The following is a 20,483-nucleotide window of genomic DNA, read 5'->3' as shown; positions in this document are numbered from 1 at the left end:
TTTATTAGACCTAATACTTTCATTGCAAATTTGGGACTCATTTCAGGAATTTCAAACTTTATATTGCTTGGTAGTTTTTTAGCACAAAAATGTTTGAGTTCCAGATGATCAGATCAAGTTCTGGGTTCTTTACATTTTTCAGCAATTTGAACAAAAAAGTTGTTAAAAATATTTGGATTATCAATATGAATGCCCTCATGAATGAGGGATAAAATTTCAGCTTTACTCTTACATTTGCCAGCACCAAACCCTGTAAACACTTTCCAGAGATAGCTTTGGGATTATTTTGGTTTTCATCAAGCACTTTTTTATAGTGCGCTTGTTTGGCTTGACGTATCATTTTATTAACTTTATTCCTCCAAACTCTATATTCAGTTTGATTTCTGGGGAGAGCTCTTTCTTTATCCTGTGTGTTTTCAAAGGGGCATGTTTGTTCACTATACTGATGAACAGATCTGTCCAAGTATCTAAAACATCATCAATATCTTCAAAGATTTGGACTGTATTCCATGGAATCTGTTTCAGATCATCTAGGAATTTAACAGTATCAAACTTATGAAATGATCTATAAGTAACGGATTTATGGATATTATTTGTTGTTGATTTGCCATTGACTTTACGTGTTAGAAAAATTGCAAAGTGGTCACTTATACCAATCTTTGGAACCATTACTTCCATAACATTTTCTTTAGTATTGGTATAAATATGATCTATAAGTGTTTTAGAGGTAGATGTTACTCTGGTGGGTTCATTTACTAGTTGCTCCATACCTAACGAAGCAATAAAATTCATCCAATTCACTTTTATTTGATTATTGAGAAGATCTCTATTTATATTGCCTAGAATGTAAAATTCTTTCTCTTCTTTTGAAATTTTATCTACTTGAGGTTCAAAATATTCACACCAATCAGTATGTGATGATGGAGGTCTGTACACAAAACCAGCTAAATAGGGCTTAGCTTTATCGGGAGTGATCTGTAGCCAAATGGATTCTATTTCCTATATTTCTAGGCCTTCCTGTCTTTTACAAATAGTACCGGTTCTAACATACACAAGGAGCCCACCACTGCCTGTTTTCCTATCCTTCGATAAGGTTTGTCGTAGCCATTGATATACAAGAAATTTTCACCCTGATTTTTCTGTTAACATTGTTTCCAAGAGTCAAAATAAATGGATATTATTATTTGGAGAGGTTAGCAGTAACTTCACTTGACCAATCTTTCCACAAAAACCCTGAATATTTAAATGACCTATGTGTAAACCTTTGTTAGAAGCTCCTAAATTCATGAGATTAATATCAATGCTATTAGAGGCACTCAAGGAGACATTAAAAGTACTATGTTCACAGTGATCATCATTACAACTATCAGTACTGTATAAAAAATTAGTTTTTCCACAACTGCATTTTCTACTTTTATAATCATTGTATAAATCTGAATTATCAGTCATATTTGAATCTGTACAATTAGCTGGTAAGTTTCCACATTCAGAACATGCATCAGCAAGGGGATCAAATCTGTTTTGACAAGGGATGCCTGGTGTATATGACAGTCCTTGATAGATAGATTGGTCCTCCCAATGAATAGAGTCTTCCTGTGGATAATCCATCTCTAATTATTGCCCCTCTCCCAGTTTTTAGAAATACAAAATTGAAATGTACTTTTCAATACCCGTCTGCTTCAGATTCATGATTACAACAAAATACTGCAGCAGTATGAGCTCCGGTGGCCTAGTGGTTAGAGCATCCACCTTGGATGCGGGAGGTCATGGGTTCAATATCTGGCCGAGTCATGCCAAAGATTTATAAAAATGGTACTAACAGTTGCCTCTCTTGGTGCTCAGCATTAAGAGGTTAGTGTTAGGACTGGTTGGCCTGGTGTCAGGATAATGTGACTGGGTGGGACATCATGCTACATGTCTGTGTCATGATGCCCCAGTGCTAGACAACACTATAAACTGCAATATGACTGAAAAATTGTTAAAGCTATATTAAAAATCCAAATCACACACACACACACACAGACACACACTAAAGTAACAGGCAAACATGTAGTGTTAAACATGATGCAAGGTGGCAAGTTCAAAGACTTGCCAGTACCACTTCAACCTTCTTCTGAGTGGGAAAATGTGTTGATCAATTGATCATTTTAACTGTGATGTTATTTAGAATGGTCTAAAGCACTCACCGTTATGGATCACTGCCACCTCACCTCTGTCTACATGAGTTCGATTCTCAGGCTTAGCCAATGTGGGTACATGAGAAAGCTTGCCAGTAGCTTCTCATGAGTCGGTGGTTCTTTCCAGGGTTTTCCCAGGATCTTCCTCCACCATTTATCCTGGCTGCAATGTATAGCCTATTTGTGCAGAAAAATGGCATTAAACCCTATAACAACAACTATTCACAGTAACTTAATTCAGTGGTAGAAAGACCCTCAAATTTACTTGTGGTCATTATAAGAGTACATCAAATTTGGACTTTATCTTTCATTATTGTGCTGTAATGAATGCCCCCATTTGGCAAATGTAATGCCCCTGGGGGCACTAATTAGGGAATGTACAGCATACGAATAAAATGTCAGTGTATAAGAACATATTTAATATTTAGCGTAGCACAAAACAGATCTGTGTAGTTAGGAGCTTTTTATATTGTTATGAATTGATAAGTACTAGAATGTAATTTAGTTTACTGCTGGTATTGTACAAGTTTTTCAGTACCAGACCATACATACTGGATTTAGTTCATTGGTTGTGTTAGTAATATTTGTGACCAATCTTCATCTGTTCCACCAAATGTCAAAATATGCTACAGTGTACATCTTTAACTATTTGGAAAACTACCAGGACTGGTTCAATCATGTTTATTTTCATTATGTTTTATTTATTGACAAACTCTATGACCAGTCTGAGGTATTCTCCTGGAGTTTGTTTCAGGGGTGGAAGGTGATGATCAGTCAGATTTTTAAAAACAGTGTGGACTCTTTTTTTTCTTCCAAACTGAAGTTGTCTTTTTCAATATGCTTGCATTTTCTTGTGAAATTAATTAAAATAGACAAAGCATGCAAGCAATATCAGTTTTCTTTAATTAATTTAAACATAAAGTGTGATTACCAGTAGTTTGCTTTGTCAGACTTCAGGAAGAGACTAAAATCGTATTTGTGGGTTTGGTTGCTTTGTTTTGTATTTCTATTCATTTATTTATTTTCAGTCACTAAGTGAAATAAGTTTATGGACAGAGGAAAAACACAGTTATTAATATCTGTAAACATGCAATAAATAAAGCCGGACCCATGTTTTGTCCAGATTGTCATGTAATTATTTCAGGAAAGCTAGGTACCATAAAAGTAAGAATTACTGGAAACTAAAGTGTTTTATCTTTTTTATCTATTTGATTCTTTTTCAAATAATTATAAATTTGGCATGTGATTTGTGCAGGTGATAACGGATTATCTGGATATATGTGCTGAGTTATGCAGATGAAAAATTATTAATTGGGTATGTTGCTAAACTAGGATTCTATGAAATGAGACTCATTGGTACTTTTCTGACATAAATTGTCCTCATTGATTGGATAAAAAAATTATTGCTTCATAGCATTGGTCAGATTTCATAGAAGCAGTACACTCTGTAAGTTTTGTTCCTTACTGTTGCCTCATTAAAACACCCGTCATTACAATGCAGCCTTGGTTAAAACACAGTACTGCTATGGACCCATGTAACCAGAACTGTACTTAAATTGGTCTGTCAAATGTATAACAATATGGACTAAAAGAAAGTACCCGAAGTATAGTATTTCCTTTTTAAAACATTTTTTTGACAAAATTAAATGTACAAATACCATGAAATGAGAAAATATATTTAATTTACATAAACTAAAATTATTACTATGTACATGTATATGGCATTTTATTTAACAGCCACCCACCTCCTCTATAAATGTACCAAATTTTTACTTTTGCTGTACTGTGGCTCAGTGCATAACATGATTGACAGTTACGGACTCTGTCTACCACATTATAATAGGAAAGAGAGCAGTATTATACATCTAAACCTTTTATGTGTCCACCAAATGCTTAGTAGATTTTTTATAACCCAGTTTTGCTAGCCAAGGTTCCAATATGTTAACCCTGTCAACACCTTGTCAGATCAGTCAGATATTTTAGTACTTGGGGTCTTAATTTTATTGTATGCAGTGGCAATCCACCACATCCTATCAAAATAAACTTGTTCAAATTTGAATGCTGTTCTACATGATCTAGAGAAGGGGAGCACACAACTGGAATAGATTCCTAAATAATCAGTTTTCCAGTGTCAGTCAGTGTTTATGTGCAAATACATCTTTTCCATAAAATACACCTGTAAAAACTTCTCTCTGGTACATAGTCATACTTTCGATGTTAAACTTAAAAATTATCCATTTGAAGTCAGTTGCTTCTTCCATTTTTGGCCGATGTACAAAGTACTGCTGTTGCATGCTGTTGGTTAGTTGGCATTACATACTAAGAGAGGCAACAATGAAATCCAATAGATGTTGTGAGGACAAGGCACTAAAATATATGATCAATCCGTCAAGGTGTAGATAAGGTTAACATATCTGAACTTTGGCTGGCAAAGATGGGCATAACCTGAAAACTGTTGATCCAAGCACTTGTTTATCCAGATAAAGTTTAGCCACCCAATGATAAATAAACGAGTCTTCACTGTATTACTTCAGACTGGTTAGCTGTTTTACTAAGTAAACTAAATCTTTCTTGAAAAATAATAGAGACAGGTATCAAATTGTAGCCTAATGAGTGTTAATTGCAGACATGGAGAACCATGCAATTTAAAACCTGTTTCCTGGCTCCAGCAAGTAGAGACACTTATCCAGCAGATGATACCATCAAGATGAGAGAATCAAATATGTTATCTGACAATTAATTTCTGGACAAATATTATACTCAGTTGTTTATTTCAACAACTTAATTTACTTTACAACTTTGTAAACTATTTTAATTTCAAGGAGAGACTTCCTCGCAATAGCAAAATAACAAGTTTCCAAACTGAATACAATGTTTTTTTTATAGTGGGGGCCAGTGGGGATACTGCCTTATAATGAAATACATGGCACAGTACTCCCTCATTATAACACTGCCCATGGAAGTCATACAGTATACAGCATTATAGCGAGATCACCCTATAATGAAGTACATTATACATGTAATTTTATAACCAATCAATGAAATGGGATCTATGACCATACCTGTCTTATGACAGGAAATGTGTTATAATGAAGGGTCTTATAGTGAGGGAATGCCGAACCACGTCATAACAATATATCTTTCTATTGAAGTAAAGAAATCATCCTAGATTATTAACACACACTGACCATGTCATTTTACTATCACTAAATTCTTCCTCTTAGGGACTGGTGGGTAGGATGGCAGGTAGTTGGCCCGCATTGACATTTCTGTGCGTTAATGCTCTAGAGTTTAATTTTATCACTGGATTTGAATTGGATTTTATGTGAAGGTGTGTACTGACAGAATTTCAAACAAGCCTGATAAACATCAATGACCATTAAAAATGGACAGTCATAGCCTCTTTTTTCAATGTAAAATGTGCCTGTATTCTTTTTAACCCTGCAGAGTCCACATTTCTCATAGAATTTGAACCAGATTTAGTACAGAGATGTGAAAAAATCAGAGATTTCAGTTTCCAGCAATTTCCATCTATGTTTGACAGAACTCTGGCTGTTTTTTGTAAAAGTAAAATGAACAAATTTGTTCTTAAGATACTAGATGAGTTTGATAACCATAGATTTCCATAATGATGTTTGACAGAGTTATTGCCCTTCCTAACTGTACCGTGCACCCAAACCTTCTTGTTTACTTTACCATCACAGTGCACAGAAAATGACTATATCCAGAATGGCTAAGAAATCAAGGGAATCTTGCTCGGAACAGTCTGGTAAGTGGTCAAGTCAAGATCATAGCGATGTGACCAAGTATATGTGTGACTATGAGCATTGTTGTAGACTTGACCTTTCTATAGAATATTTTGGGCATAGTCAACATGAGGAAAAGGTTTGTGAAGTGCTCATGATGTTTATTGGAAGATGGACAAGATGTGTGTCCACAATATCTATTATGCTAATGGACAAAGCCCTTATCAATATTCCACTGAATGGTCAAACAGATGGGCTGTTACCATCTACCTGGTCATTTCTACACTATATTGTATTTTTGGACAGGTCACTTATCCTGGCATGGGGTAATGTCTTATATGATACATTTAGCTTTTGATAATGTAATAAACTTCCTGGGCCAAAGTTACCTTTTCCTTCCAGTGGTTGAGTTCTGAGAATAGACTCCAGCTGCACTTCACATAGCATAGTTTTGGTGTTCATGCAGAGAGCAGGCTTTACTTCATCCTGATAATGTTACATTGTTTTCCATTGAGGTGATGAAAGTTTTGAAACCTGATGATAATGGTTAGCATAATATTGGTTGCAAGTCCTTAATAAATCCAGCAATAAAATCTGTTTCTTACAGCAAGAATGATGCTAAATTTAGTGATCATTATACAGTGGGATTTTTTGTTATTCCCTTTTTTATGGCATTATACGATGCACACTGTCTAGTGATTATGTTATATGACCTTACCAATGACTACACTGGTATTTAATTCCCAGCCATTTTTGTCTGTAAAAGGGTTTGGCATTCAGAATGTACCATAGATATAATCACTTGCAAGTTGGTACCAACTGCAAACAACATTGACCCTGGTCTCACATCACATAATGCACTGATAGATGAGAGTCCATGTTGTTTGTTCTACTGAAGTTGTCTTAATAAATTGAAGAGACCCAGATCAGCCAATGCATTATGCAATGGCAGTCTGGGTCTGCACAGTTTTATATCAGTAATGCATATCTTGCTGTTCCTTAGCTTACTCTTCTGGAATGAAAATCGTCTTCATTCAGATGATTACAATTCATCCTCCCACAGTGTGACTTTCTGGAAGTCAGCCCGGTGATCCTGGCACATGCCAAGTACCGCTCCCACAGTGTGACTTTCTGGAAGTCAGCCCTGTGATCCTGGCACATGCCGAGTACTCCTCCCACAGTGTGACTTTCTGGAAATAAACCCTGTGATCCTGGCGTATGCCGAGTACTCCTCCCACAGTGTGACTTTCTGGAAATCAACCCTATGATCCTGGCACATGCCGAGTACTCCTCCCACAGTGTGACTTTCTGGAAGTCAACCCTGTGATCCTGGCACATGACGATTACTCCTCATCCTTTACCTTGATGTCTTGAATTTTAGTAGTGCAATTTATGTACTTCGGAAATTGCTTTTGCCTTGCATCATACAGTGCAAATAGGGCATTTTTCTTTCATGTATCATATTTATTGAGTTTATTTACTCTCATTTTAAGTGTTATTCTGAATTAGCTCTCTTGAGTGTTTTTGACATTTCAAGTATTTGTTTTCATAACTTAACCTTTTATACCCCTGCCACACACTGAGAAACACACAGGGCAACTTTTTGTGGCGACCTATTTATGTTCTATTCTGTATAATGTATGCTGAGTTTAAGTCATTTAAAGCAGTATTACACAAACAATCATTTTCAATTTTGTATTCAGTTGCATGCACAACTTTATTTTCTCTAAGTCTTCAAAGGATGGTATTCCTCTATAGTCTAGTCATATTACCTTGTTGTTTTGGGGGTTCGGTGGTATTCTCGTCACCAGTATTTAACTTAAGTGTGTGTGATGTGTGTGTGTGTTTGTGTGTGATTTGGATTTTAATGTACCTTTAACAGTTTTTCGGTCACATATCGGTATAATATCAGCAGTGTGATAGTTTATAGTGGTCTACCACTAGGGCATCATGCCACAGACATGTAGCATGATGTCCCACCCAGTCACATTATCCTGATACCAGGCTGACCAGCCCTAACACTAACCTCTTATTGCAAAACACCTAGTGAGGCAGCTGTAAGTACCATTTTCAGAAGTCTTTGGTAATACTTAGCTGAGGTTCAGATCCTCAACCTCCCACATCCAAGGTAAATGCTCTAACCACTAAGCCACCAGAGTGGTCTCAACTTCAGTGTTGCTGATGATATTTTTATTAAAACATCAGTTTTGTTGTTCTTTTATTCCATATTAAATAATAAGTAATGCTGTTTTTATTTGCTTTTGATTTGTTCTTATTTTCATTTTCTTTTTACAATATTGAAGAGACTACTCCAGTGGCCTAGTGGTTAGAGTGTATTACTTGAACTACAATAGGAGTTGTTGACTTTACATGTGTTATTATTACATGAAGTATTATAGTATTAAGATGTTGGCTTTACACCGTGTTTATACATGTTATTATTATATGAACTACTTTTAAATATTTTGAGCTGTAGATGTTATGCTGTGTTCACATATGTTAGTATTATGTAAACAACTAGTAATCCTAGAATATTTGACATATGGACTTTTTACTGTGTAATTAGAACCCCCTATAACAGGCATTAAGATGTTGACTTTACACAGTGTTTACACATGTTATTATTATATGAACTATAACAGGAGCTGATTTGTTGACTTTACACATGTTAGTATTACATGAAGCATTTCAGTGTTGAGATGTTGACATTTCACGTGTTAGTATTACATGAAGTATTAGAGTGTTGAAATGTAGACTTTACACAAGTTAGTATTACATGAAGTATTACATTGTTGAGATGTAGACTTGACACGAGTTAGTATTACATAAAGTATTACAGTGTTGTGATGTTGACTTTTCACGTGTTAGTATTACATGAAGTATTACAGTGTTGAGATGTAGACTTGACACAAGTTAGTATTACATGAAGTATTACAGTGCTAAGATGTAGACTTTACATGAGTTAGTATTACATGAAGTATAACAGTGCTGAGATGTAGACTTTATATGTGTTAGTATTACATGAAGCATTACAGTGCTGAGAGGTAGATTTACATGTGTTAGTATTACATATGAAGTATTACAATGTTGAGATGTAGACTTTACACATGTTAGTATTACATGAAGTATTACAGTGTTGAGATGTTGACATTTCATGTGTTAGTATTACATGAAGTATTACAGTGCTGAGATGTAGACTTTACATGTGTTAGTATTACATGAAGTATTACAGTGTTGAGATGTTGACATTTCATGTGTTAGTATTACATGAAGTATTATGTGCTGAGATGTAGACTTTACATGTGTTAGTATTACATGAAGTATTACAGTGTTGAGATGTTGACATTTCATGTGTTAGTATTACATGAAGTATTATGTGCTGAGATGTAGACTTTACACGAGTTAGTATTACATGAAGTATTACAGTGTTGAGATGTTGACACTTCATGTATTAGTATTACATAAGTATTACAGTGTTGAGATGTTGACATTTCATGTGTTAGTATTACATAATTATTACAGTGCTGAGATGTAGACTTTACACGAGTTAGTATTACATAAGTATTACAGTGTTGAGATGTTGACACTTCATGTATTAGTATTACATAAGTATTACAGAGTTGAGATGTTGACATTTCATGTGTTGATATTACATGAAGTAATACAGTGCTGAGATGTAGACTTTACATGTGTTAGTATTACATGAAGTATTACAGTGTTGAGATGTTGACATTTCATGTGTTAGTATTACATGAAGTATTACAGTGCTGAGATGTAGACTTTACATGTGTTAGTATTACATGAAGTATTACAGTGTTGAGATGTTGACATTTCATGTGTTAGTATTACATGAAGTATTATGTGCTGAGATGTAGACTTTACACGAGTTAGTATTACATGAAGTATTACAGTGTTGAGATGTTGACACTTCATGTATTAGTATTACATAAGTATTACAGTGTTGAGATGTTGACATTTCATGTGTTAGTATTACATAAGTATTACAGTGCTGAGATGTAGACTTTACATGTTAGTATTACATAAGTATTACAGTGCTGAGACGTAGACTTTACATGTGTTAGTGTTACATGAAGTATTACAGAGTTGAGATGTTGACATTTCATGTGTAAGTATTACATAAGTATTACAGTGCTGGGATGTAGACTTTACATGTTAGTAATATATGAACTATTATAGTGTTGAGATGTTGACATTTCATGTGTTAGTATTACATGAAGTATTACAGTGCTGAGATGTAGACTTTACATGTGTTAGTATTACATGAAGTATTACAGTGTTGAGATGTTGACATTTCATGTGTTGGTATTACATGAAGTATTACAGTACTGAGATGTAGACTTTACACATGTTAGTATTACATGAAGTATTACAGTGCTGAGATGTAGACTTTACACATGTTTGTATTACATGAAGTATTACAGTGTTGAGATGTAGATTTAAATTGTTTAGATCAAGATCTGCTGTTACATAAATCCTGGCAGACCTAAAGGCACTTTATGTAAGCACAATATTATGGTATAGTTATGATATGGTGTAATTACATATATATAATTGTACTATATGGCATAAATATGGAGAATTACAAAGATGATGATTATTGATAACAAAAATAATGAAAATAAGAACAACTGCAACAATAACTTTTGTTCGCTTTCATTGGAAATGTAGTCAGATTTTTGCCTGAAAACTGCTTAGAAAAATTCCTCACATAGTGAATCAGACTGAAATGGGTTAGTTTGGTTGGTAGTTTTCTGATGTTATTTTGACACATGTAGAGGAAATGGGAGTTACGTGCCTTTCCCATCGACATGCCAAGGCTGTCAACCGAGACTGGCCAGGGTGGATACCAAATCCAGGGCCTTTGGGTTATGAATCAAATGCTTGACAACTTAAATACCTTGGCCTCCTGAAATGGATTAGCTGAAATAAACTTAATTGAGCAAGAAGAACTAAACATTAAAAAAAATTAAAAATAGACATTTGATTATAATTACAGATTCTTGTAGTTCTTACTGGAGAAATAATTTAATATACATTTGTGAATAAATCACATTTAGATGAAATTAATCACACACAAAAAATTGCTTCGAACCATATAACTATCTAGACATTTATTTTGAGCATCATGTTTCAAAAATAAATCATTCTTTTCCAAATGTTACACCAACACTTGATGACATTGAAAACATGAAAGTGTTGAAATTATTTTTTGTTCTTTCATTTTTACTAACATGTATATATATTGCTTTCAAACACAGAAAGCTGTTTGAATAATTGATTTTAAGTCTGCTGAGAACAACAATGCTTGATGTGGGAATAGCTGGTATCATATTCCAAGCCATTATTTTCAAATAATGTGTTTACTGTTCAACACAAGGTGCGTTCCTTCCAAGTTCATTCCAATAACTCCATTACACAAACACCTTTTTTATAATCTTTTCTTTTTAGAATGTATGACCTACCATCATTGGGATAATGATGTTTTTAGTGCAATAAACAATAAAAAATGAGAACGGTGTCCCTCAGTTTAGCTCTTGCATCATTCAGCTTCCTCGTAGGAAAAACCTGCTATGGTGAGGCAATGCATCTTGATAAGCATCACTCCATTTCATCACTAGGTCAAAATGACCCATATTTTGTACTACCTTGACTTCTGTTACATTTTCTTATTGATGTTCGCCCAGCTGTACAATTTGTTCTGAGGTTTCCTAGGAAACCTTGGAAAAATTTTCCTAGAAAAACATCGGAGTATTGGTTGCTGACTTTCTGAGGTAATAGTCCAAGGACACATTTTTTTATAACCAGTGTCCAAGGTTTTTATTCTCAATGTCTGAGGTTATTTGTAACCAATAGTCTGAAGTTTCCCAGGAATCCTCACATATGTCCATGGTTTACAAGCATTCTGAAATTCCTAGGACACATAGTCCAAGGATGACATGGACATATTGTTCGAAGATTCCTAGGACATATCATCCAAGGATTCCTAGGACATATCTGACGATTGCCAGACATCTCCTTGGCATAAAATATCAGACCAAGAATTGAAGCAAATATTACAGAATATAAGAATACATTTTATTTTTAATTTGTTCAACATGTACAAATAAAATTTTAAAGAAGTCCAAATATCAAGAATGCCCTCAACACATTAACACCTGGAGGTTTTTGTCATTTTCGCCTGAAATTCGAGTAGGAAATACATTTTGAAAGCTATTTCTGAATAAATCCTAATAAATCAACTTCCAGTTGATTTTTCAATAACCTAATGCCTAGTTGTGTTAGAAACATCGTTTTTCATTGGCTATTTGGCTTGCGCATGAGCAGAAGGGTAAAAGTTGGATTTTTAAAAACAAAATTTTGCTTAACGGACCCATTATTTTCATATTGAGACCACTCTTTATTCCAAATGCCCATCATATCCTACATTTTGCAGAGGTTCATCTGTCTGTCTGCAGTATATGTGGGCAGTAAAATATGTGCTTCATCGGCACAGTTACCATCTTAAATCGATGCATATTAAATGAGAAATACACTGTAGTGAAAACAAAGAAGGCATATATAATAGTTAACTTTATTTAGAGAACCACGAGTTGGTACATATATACATGTCTAATGTATAGCATGAATAGACTATCAACACCATGTACTCACCCGTGAATCTCGCCACATACATTGAATCCACAAGCGATTTCATCGAAAATATGCACACACACAGATTTAAAATGTTCATTAGTTTTGTCACAGGTCATATTGGTCTGAATTCAGTAGAAAAACATAGCACAATCATGCAATGAATGACGAAGCACATTTACTTTTCAGTACGTCCCAAGTCAGTAAAAGTTTGCATTTTAAGCTGCCGTTGGTAGCGTTCATAAGCATAAACTTTTTCCCTGTAAAAGGAAACTTTCACGGCACAGTTAACATGTTCCAGTCAAGTTGGAAAATGCAAAAATCCACCAGAGTCCATTACTTTTATTTAAGTTTGCTATTGACTTCCTTTGAAGAAAAGTTCTTTGTTTTTATTGAAGATTGTAGTCAGCTTTCTTTGATGAAGGGTGCATGCATTATTGAAGTCACCGCTAAAGGACAGCTTTGGAGAACCAAACAAATGCCCATTTCTTATTGTGGTGGCAACATCAAATAATTGTATTGCATGACTGAGACTGATGGTTTTTTCCATTTGCTGAGTATGTTTTTCATAACAATTGGTGCTTCAAAGGTAATCCGTTTCCTTTGAAATTTCAGCAAAGTATTTTATCTGGGTACATTTTTAAAAAAGGAATTGGCCGTCATTTGGTCAACTCTAGTTACTCTTCCTCCCTGACTAAATTAATAAACCAATCAGTAAGATGTGTTTTGTTTTTTTACATTTGTGGTAGCAGCATGATGCTTTCTTCCAGGGGGGCCCGAGTGGCCGAGTGGTCTAAAGCACTCACCGTTATGGATCACTGTCATTTCACCTCTGTCTGCATGAGTTTGAGTCTTGGATTCGGCTAATGTGGTTATGTGAGAAAGCTTGCCAGTAGTTTCTCATGGGTCAGTGGTTCTTACTGGGGGTTTCCCAGGTTCTTCCTCCACCATTTATACTGGCCGCCATGTATAGCCTATCTTGTGCTGAAAAATGGTGTTAAACCCTACAACAACAACAACTTCCTTCCAGACATGCATCAGAAACTTAACAACGGGCCAACAGACGATAGAGACGCAGGTGTTCTGGTCTGATTACAGGGATTATTACAGAAAATGTGAGTGTTCTGAAGGATTTAATTCTGAGTGAAAAGAAGAGGAATTGTACTTACCATCAACATACAAATATCAGTCTGTGTAAATATATTAATTACTAGCGAGCAGTCAAAAATCCAATGAAAGATAGATTATGAGATAATGCCTCGTCTGGTTGATCTCCATGATCAGAAATGTCAACAACAAAAAGGCGGATATCTCACAATATACAGCACTCATGCTAGATGTCAAAAGAAGCGGATTATGATATAACAATGCACTGTTTAGATGGTTTTTCAATATGGAGAAAGAATTTGTTTATGTAACAATAGATAAATTTCAGTGCATTTTATATCCAGTTTGCCACTTCCTTTCATGGGGCCTCTGAATTTCTCCACTCCAAACCAATGGTTCTATATGCAAGTTTAAACAGCCAAACAGTGATGCCAATAAAAGAAATTGCCAGATTGTATATTTTGCAGCCAATAAGGAAAATAAATCAAAGTTTGCTTCATTGATGAAGTCCTACGCGATCCCAGTATAAACTTTTTACACATTATTTTTTTGTACTTTTAAGAAGAAAAAACTATTTTTTCACGTACGAGAAAAATACATATGAAATTTTAGGAGCCTCGCCATGATTATCTTGTATTATTCATACAAGATGTTTTCCCCAAAATGATAATAAACTTTTTATAATATTTCGTACTTTTTAGAAACAGTTTTTTTGTCGTGTACGAGAAATATATATGTATATGAAATTTTGGGAGCCACACCACGACCGTGTTATATTCGAATTTGTGTTATAGTGGAGCATGCTATAGCGGGGTCACACTGTATAATAAAGGTTAAAATGAAATAATAAGCATGTGAAGTTTTGTCTAATTTCCATTTATGTTTGTTTCAATCTGACATCTTTTTTTTTTGAATTCAGCATGACATTTTGTAGTTTTTTATAAACAGGTGGTACTATGTTGATTTTTCATGAAATTGTTGTAAAAACAAATAATGCACATGCACACACACACACACACATGCATTTCATTAGAAATAAGTCAGGTACAGAGTTTCTATAAGCCTTGCAATATGCTGTTGCTCTTGCATAGGTCTTTCAAAAGGAAATTGTGGTGTGAGACCTATGAAATCTCAAAGGATCAAGCATGTGTATTATACCATGTCTGTGATTCAGTGTTGACTTTTTACAGTCCTGTTTCTACAGATTGTAGAATCAATAACTATTTGAAGAAATATGATGTAAAAATTACAGAAATTCTCAAAGATTATTTACTAAAAGTCAATTTATTTATACAGTATCAACATACTACAAAGGAACATCTGAACCAATTAAGAACTTTGAGATGTTTTCAGTACTTGTATGAAGTTACTGTATTTGGCTTGGTGAAATGGATGATGTGATGATGCTGACAGTCATGTACTGAACTTTGACATCAACTGTCTGTTACACCCTGAGTGATCAGGTGCATTATGGATCTTGAATCTGAGTCACAGAGAATCTTACATTAGTGTTAATTTCATTTAGGTCTCACTGGATAGTTTTGTATTTTGACCTACCCCCCCAATTCTAAAGTAGAAGGCATGAACCTAATTATCACAAGCCTAGCATTTATAAATTCACACAGAAGCTAAATCTGTAATGTGGTTTAGATTTACTTTGAGTTAGGCTTGGAAATGGGTTGGCATGTTGGTGACTGCCTGTCACAGTTAGTAGAGCAATGGAGATCAAATGCGTAACTTGGGCTGCAAATGAGCAGTCGACTTGGCTTACATATTTAGGTGTGTCTGCTACAGAGGTAAATATCTAAAAATCTAGATGGTTGAGGGGTGATGAAAAGTATGCTAATTTGTTATAGTACTAGTGAACTTTATTCATGCATAAGGCACATGCTGATTCTTTTAGCTGCCTTGTCACAGGAAAATATTCAAAATCGCTATTTCCTGTCAAAAATGAATGTAACATTTAGGGGTTGGTGGCAGTGTTGGTTCAGTATAAAAACCACCAGTTGCATCAGGAATTAACCTGATTGCTGCAGTCAAAATCTCACATGTATGCTTTCTACAAAAATCATTAGTTTGTTTTTATTTGTATCTTCAGTGTAAAATTATTCTCATTTTTCTGCAATAGGTCATTGTTGGATGAAAATTCGCCAGATAAACTGTCCAGTGAGACCTTGATAATTGATATGAAAGAAGGAAAGTCAAAACCAGCAAGTGTAGAGGACTGACTGACTTGTGACATGAAATATACATTGTGCTGACCTAGACCACGTGACAACATGGAGATTTTTTTGCACTGTGAAATGTGAGTGTTCTTAACTAGTGCAACAAAAAAAAAAAACTAGTTCTGCTGAAAAGAATATCTTTCACATTTTTTTCTCAAGTATTTTTCAGTTTTATATGAAAACATTTTTTTGTCTAAAACTGTTTGACTGGTTTTTAAGTTGTTATACATTATTTCTTGGTTTGAGAGTAGACTTTGGGTTTTCACATATTCATTTGATTCACTGACATCTCCTTTTATTCAACACTTAACTGTGTTTTGATAACAACATCCGCAATCTTTTATAAAAGTATGATACACCATCAATGTTCAAAATTAGCCACAGTGTCAACCAGTCAGACACCAATAATTTTATGCTCAAGCCAAAAACAGTACTTACAGCTGCCTCATTCGACGCTCAGCATTAAGAGGTTAGTGTTTAGGGCTGGTAGTCTGGTGTCAGGATAATGTGACTGGGTGGGACATGATGCCACATGTCTGCGGCATGATACCCCAATGCTAGACATCACTACAGACATTACTACAGACATTATAGTGCTATGACTGAAAATGTTTTTAAAAGCTATGTTAAAAATTCAAATCTGACACACACACACCGTTCAGGCCAAAACTTGAAGCAGCTGGGCCTTGTGACTAACTCAAAATGTGCTAATAAAAAGCAATTCAGGAAGACAAATAAATGTTCTGGAGGTGCAGGAACATTTTTAAGTCACTGGTCCTTCATCTCAGAGAGAAATACTTACAAAAATGGTGAACACTGTACACTCTGGAAAATACGTACACTGATATATGTTATTAAACACAGAGGAATCTGCCGTCTGTTTAGTCCAGGGAACCATGTTGGCTTAGTTGTTAGCATGCCAGACTGGTAACCATTAGGGTGCAGAATCAAATCTGTCCCAGACCAGGCTAGACAAATATATTATGATGTGTCTCATAGTAAAACTGTTTGCTAAAATTTCCTCCTCGATGATGACCTTTATTGTATTGATGTTCCTTTGAACACCAAACAGCCTACTATGGTCTCAGAATTAGGTCCATTCTAAACTAGTAGTGATGGAATTAACACCTAGTATTGTGCTCACTGTTTACTCCATTTTAAATATTTGGACATCTCCATGGTTGGCTTAAGATAGTTCCACTATAAAAGTAAAAGATTGAAATTTTGTGACTGCATTCCTTTCATATGAATTCATCACAAAACTGTTCAGTTCGGGTCTGTTTATAACATCGGCAAGAATCATTCAGATAAACTTGTTGTTGTTGTTGTAGGGTTTAACGCCATTTTTCAGCACACGATAGGCTATGCATGGCGGCCAGTATTAATGGTGGAGGAAAAACCCAGGAAGAACCACAAACCCACGAGAAGCTACTGGCAAGCTTTCTCACATACCCACATTGGCCGAATCCTAGACTTGAACCCACGCAGACAGAGGTGAGATGGCAGTGATCCGTAATGGAGAGTGCTTTAGACCACTTGGCCACTCGGGGCCCCTCAGATAAAGTACTAAGTAGGAATTGAATCTGGGCAATCCTTTAAAAATTACTCATTTGCTGTCCTGCAATCAGCTCATGTAAATCAGTGAAATTGACTTAACCATGATTGATTTGAATTTGGCATACATGCCAATCTTGAACCAGTTTAAATTGTTAAAAGTGTTGCAAGAGGTTTTAAAAAAATTAAATAAAAATTCTACCTACCTACCTTTTAAAATAGCTTTTTTTGTGTCAGTGAAAACCAGAGCTTTTTTAAGGATGGCTCAAATTTATTGGGACAGATCAGACATGACAGCCTCATGTTGAGAGCCAGATCAATTGGCACATAACCTGTTAGGTCATCATCTATGCTGCCTGTTCTACTCAGCAGAGTATAATCATTCAGAAAAGTAATTACATGCTGCTGCGCCCGCCCCCCCCCCCCCGATCTTTGTTGTTGGTTCTAATTATGATTTCATACAAATACCATTGGCCCTAATCCATCAGCACCTAACATGTTGGCAGGTCTTGATCTATGTTGTCTAATCTGATTAAAATTTAATAAAAGTACCATTGACCCTAATCCATCAGCACCTAACATGTTGGCAGTCATGATCTATGTTGTCTAATCTGATTAAAATTTGATAAAAGTACCATTGACCCTAATCCATCAGCACCTAACATGTTGGCAGGTCATGATCAATGTTGTCTGTTCTAATTAAAATTTCATACAGATACCATTGACCCTAATCCATCAGCATATTATAAGCATTGCCAGATCTAGATATGTGGTGTTGATAGTTAGGTGCACATTAATGCACTGGGTAAGGTGGGCCCCCCCCCCCCCCCCATGAAATGTGTGAATAAAAACTCCGCTTTGAAATAATGACGTGGCATGAGAAAAGTGAAATCATAGAGAAATAGGGATACAATTTTATCGCTAGTTATTGCCACATTTTACCTCCAGATTTTCAGCACATTTCCTTTTCATTCTGTTTTTACGCCAAAGAAACATGTCATGAGATAAAATGAGTTAAGTAAAAAGCGATTATTGATGCAGTTTCCAGATGACACGACTTTAAATAAGGACCATAAGTTCTCAGAACGCCCTTTTCCAATTTAACCTTTGTCAACGGCATTGACATTATGATCTCGTAAAAGAGAAAGTAACTTGGCTAAATGGGCATGATTACATCTTCCACGGCAGGTTTTATGTGACAGAGATGGTGAATATGTGTAATTTGAGAATCTTAAGATTTTAACTAGAAGGGCTAATGACAACAGTCTAAAGTTATTACAGAATATTACTTTTTTTGCGTACTGTTTGAAGGAGAACTCTTAAGGTATTTAGATTTTGATTTTAATTTAGATTATTAATATACACTTTCTTATCAATTGTCAGGCATATATGTTGACATGCTTGTTTAGATATGTAAAATTGGTAAAATTGACAATGTCAGCCATAAATATATGTAGTGTTTTATCTACCAGGAATATGGTGTCTGTACTAAGCATTACATAATTACTAATCACAGATGCCTTCGTTGACCCAAATAGTCTGATACTAAAATAGTAAGTACTTTTCTTTCTCTCCAAATAATTTGTTGACTAATAAAGATTAAAAATTTTCCTGAATATTTTGTCATCAAGATGATCATCTCTGGATTATGTATTGATTCATGCTGGTTGAAAGTGATCTATGAATACTACTAAGGTTGCATTATATTCATGCTTGTGTTTAGGCTCTTATAAAACAAAACAAGAAAAGAGTGAAGACAACAAGCTTTGTAAAATTTAACAAATAATGTATTTCTCTAGAAAAACAAGGTAAAAATGAGAAAAAGAACTTAGAGTTTTAACGAATCAAAACCTAAAATAATCCAAGAATTAATAAATAGTAATAAAAAGTCCTAATGAAACTGAGTTTTAATCCCATTAAAATCCAAAATGGAAGGGGATAACATATGCTGTGGTTAGCATCATACTGATGTGTCAACAGTTCTTTGTTGAATCACAGAAAATAATATTCCATTGTTTGAATTCTGTGTAAATTTCGATAACTATGCTTATCCAAGAATTAATTTAAAGTAATTCTTGGGAAACATAATCTCTTGGAATCAAAATAATTTGAAGAAAACAAAATAATTAGTGCAAAACAGATGCCCAGATATGGGTAAGTCCTCTGGAAAAATCTAATTGATATGTGCTATTTGTCACATACTCCTAGTATGGCCTTGATTTCACTTATGGCTTTTACTCTGAGAAAGGATATATTTAAAAAAATTTGTTTACTTCAACTCTTACTGGTTCTGAATCAAGGTCAGGAACTAGGTCAGCCTTAAATACAAAGTTTCTATTATTAGTTGTTTACAAAAAACAGTCACCACTCCGGTGGCCTAGTGGATAGAGCATCCGCCTCGGAAACAGGAGGTCATGGGTTCGAACCCCAGCCCAGTCATACCAAAGACTTACACAAATGGTACTAACAGCTGCCTCACTCAGTGTTAGGACTGGTCGGTCTGGTGTCAGGATAATGTGACTGGGTGGGACATCATGCGGCATGATGCCCCAGTGCTAGACATCAATATAAACTGCTACACTGCAGACATCGTAGTGATATGACTGAAATTTTTTTAAAGCTGCATTAAAAATCCTAATCACACACACACAAAAAACAGTCAGGTCAAACAGAACTGAATTGAATTTCTAGACAATGTCAAATCTAGTAAATAAAGTTAAATTACAATAGAATTAAAAAAAATGTTCAACTAACAGACAAGCAATTAAATTAAATCAAATATACATAACACTTGCAGAACACTTTCATATTAATACCCAAGTGTTTTCTTTTGTAAATAAAGAATTTTTGGTTCTTTTTGTTTTTAAAATTATGTCACTTTGTTCCTCTTGTGATATGCACTGCCATTGGTGATAAATGTGAGGAAAGTATCCCCCAATCACATGTCACTGTTTGATCCATGTAAATATCTGTTGAGTGCAGTCTAAGTATTGCTGAGAAATATTTTAGACTGGGTATGTGTT

At 34.9% G+C, this 20,483-nt stretch overlaps 1 protein-coding gene across 2 annotated transcripts in view; it reads left to right on the top strand.

The window, feature by feature from the left end:
• The window catches only part of LOC149799536 (uncharacterized), a 349,619-nt gene that overhangs the window by 315,559 nt on the left and 13,577 nt on the right, over nt 1-20,483 (top strand). The window contains exon 7 of one of the 2 annotated variants that reach the window (XM_089958885.1): nt 15,810-15,986. The exons of the other annotated variant lie outside the window; for it this stretch is intronic. The gene's annotated coding sequence lies outside the window, so the exon portion shown is untranslated. The remainder of the gene's footprint in view (nt 1-15,809; nt 15,987-20,483) is intronic. 2 annotated transcript variants of the gene reach the window in all.

The sequence above is a fragment of the Sinohyriopsis cumingii genome, chromosome 5 (genome assembly GCF_028554795.1).
Source record: "Sinohyriopsis cumingii isolate HCF-2022 chromosome 5, ASM2855479v2, whole genome shotgun sequence".
NCBI classification, from domain to species: Eukaryota; Metazoa; Mollusca; class Bivalvia; order Unionida; family Unionidae; genus Sinohyriopsis; species Sinohyriopsis cumingii.
Note: the sequence above shows the minus strand (reverse complement) of the source record. Positions and strands in the feature narration are given on the sequence as shown.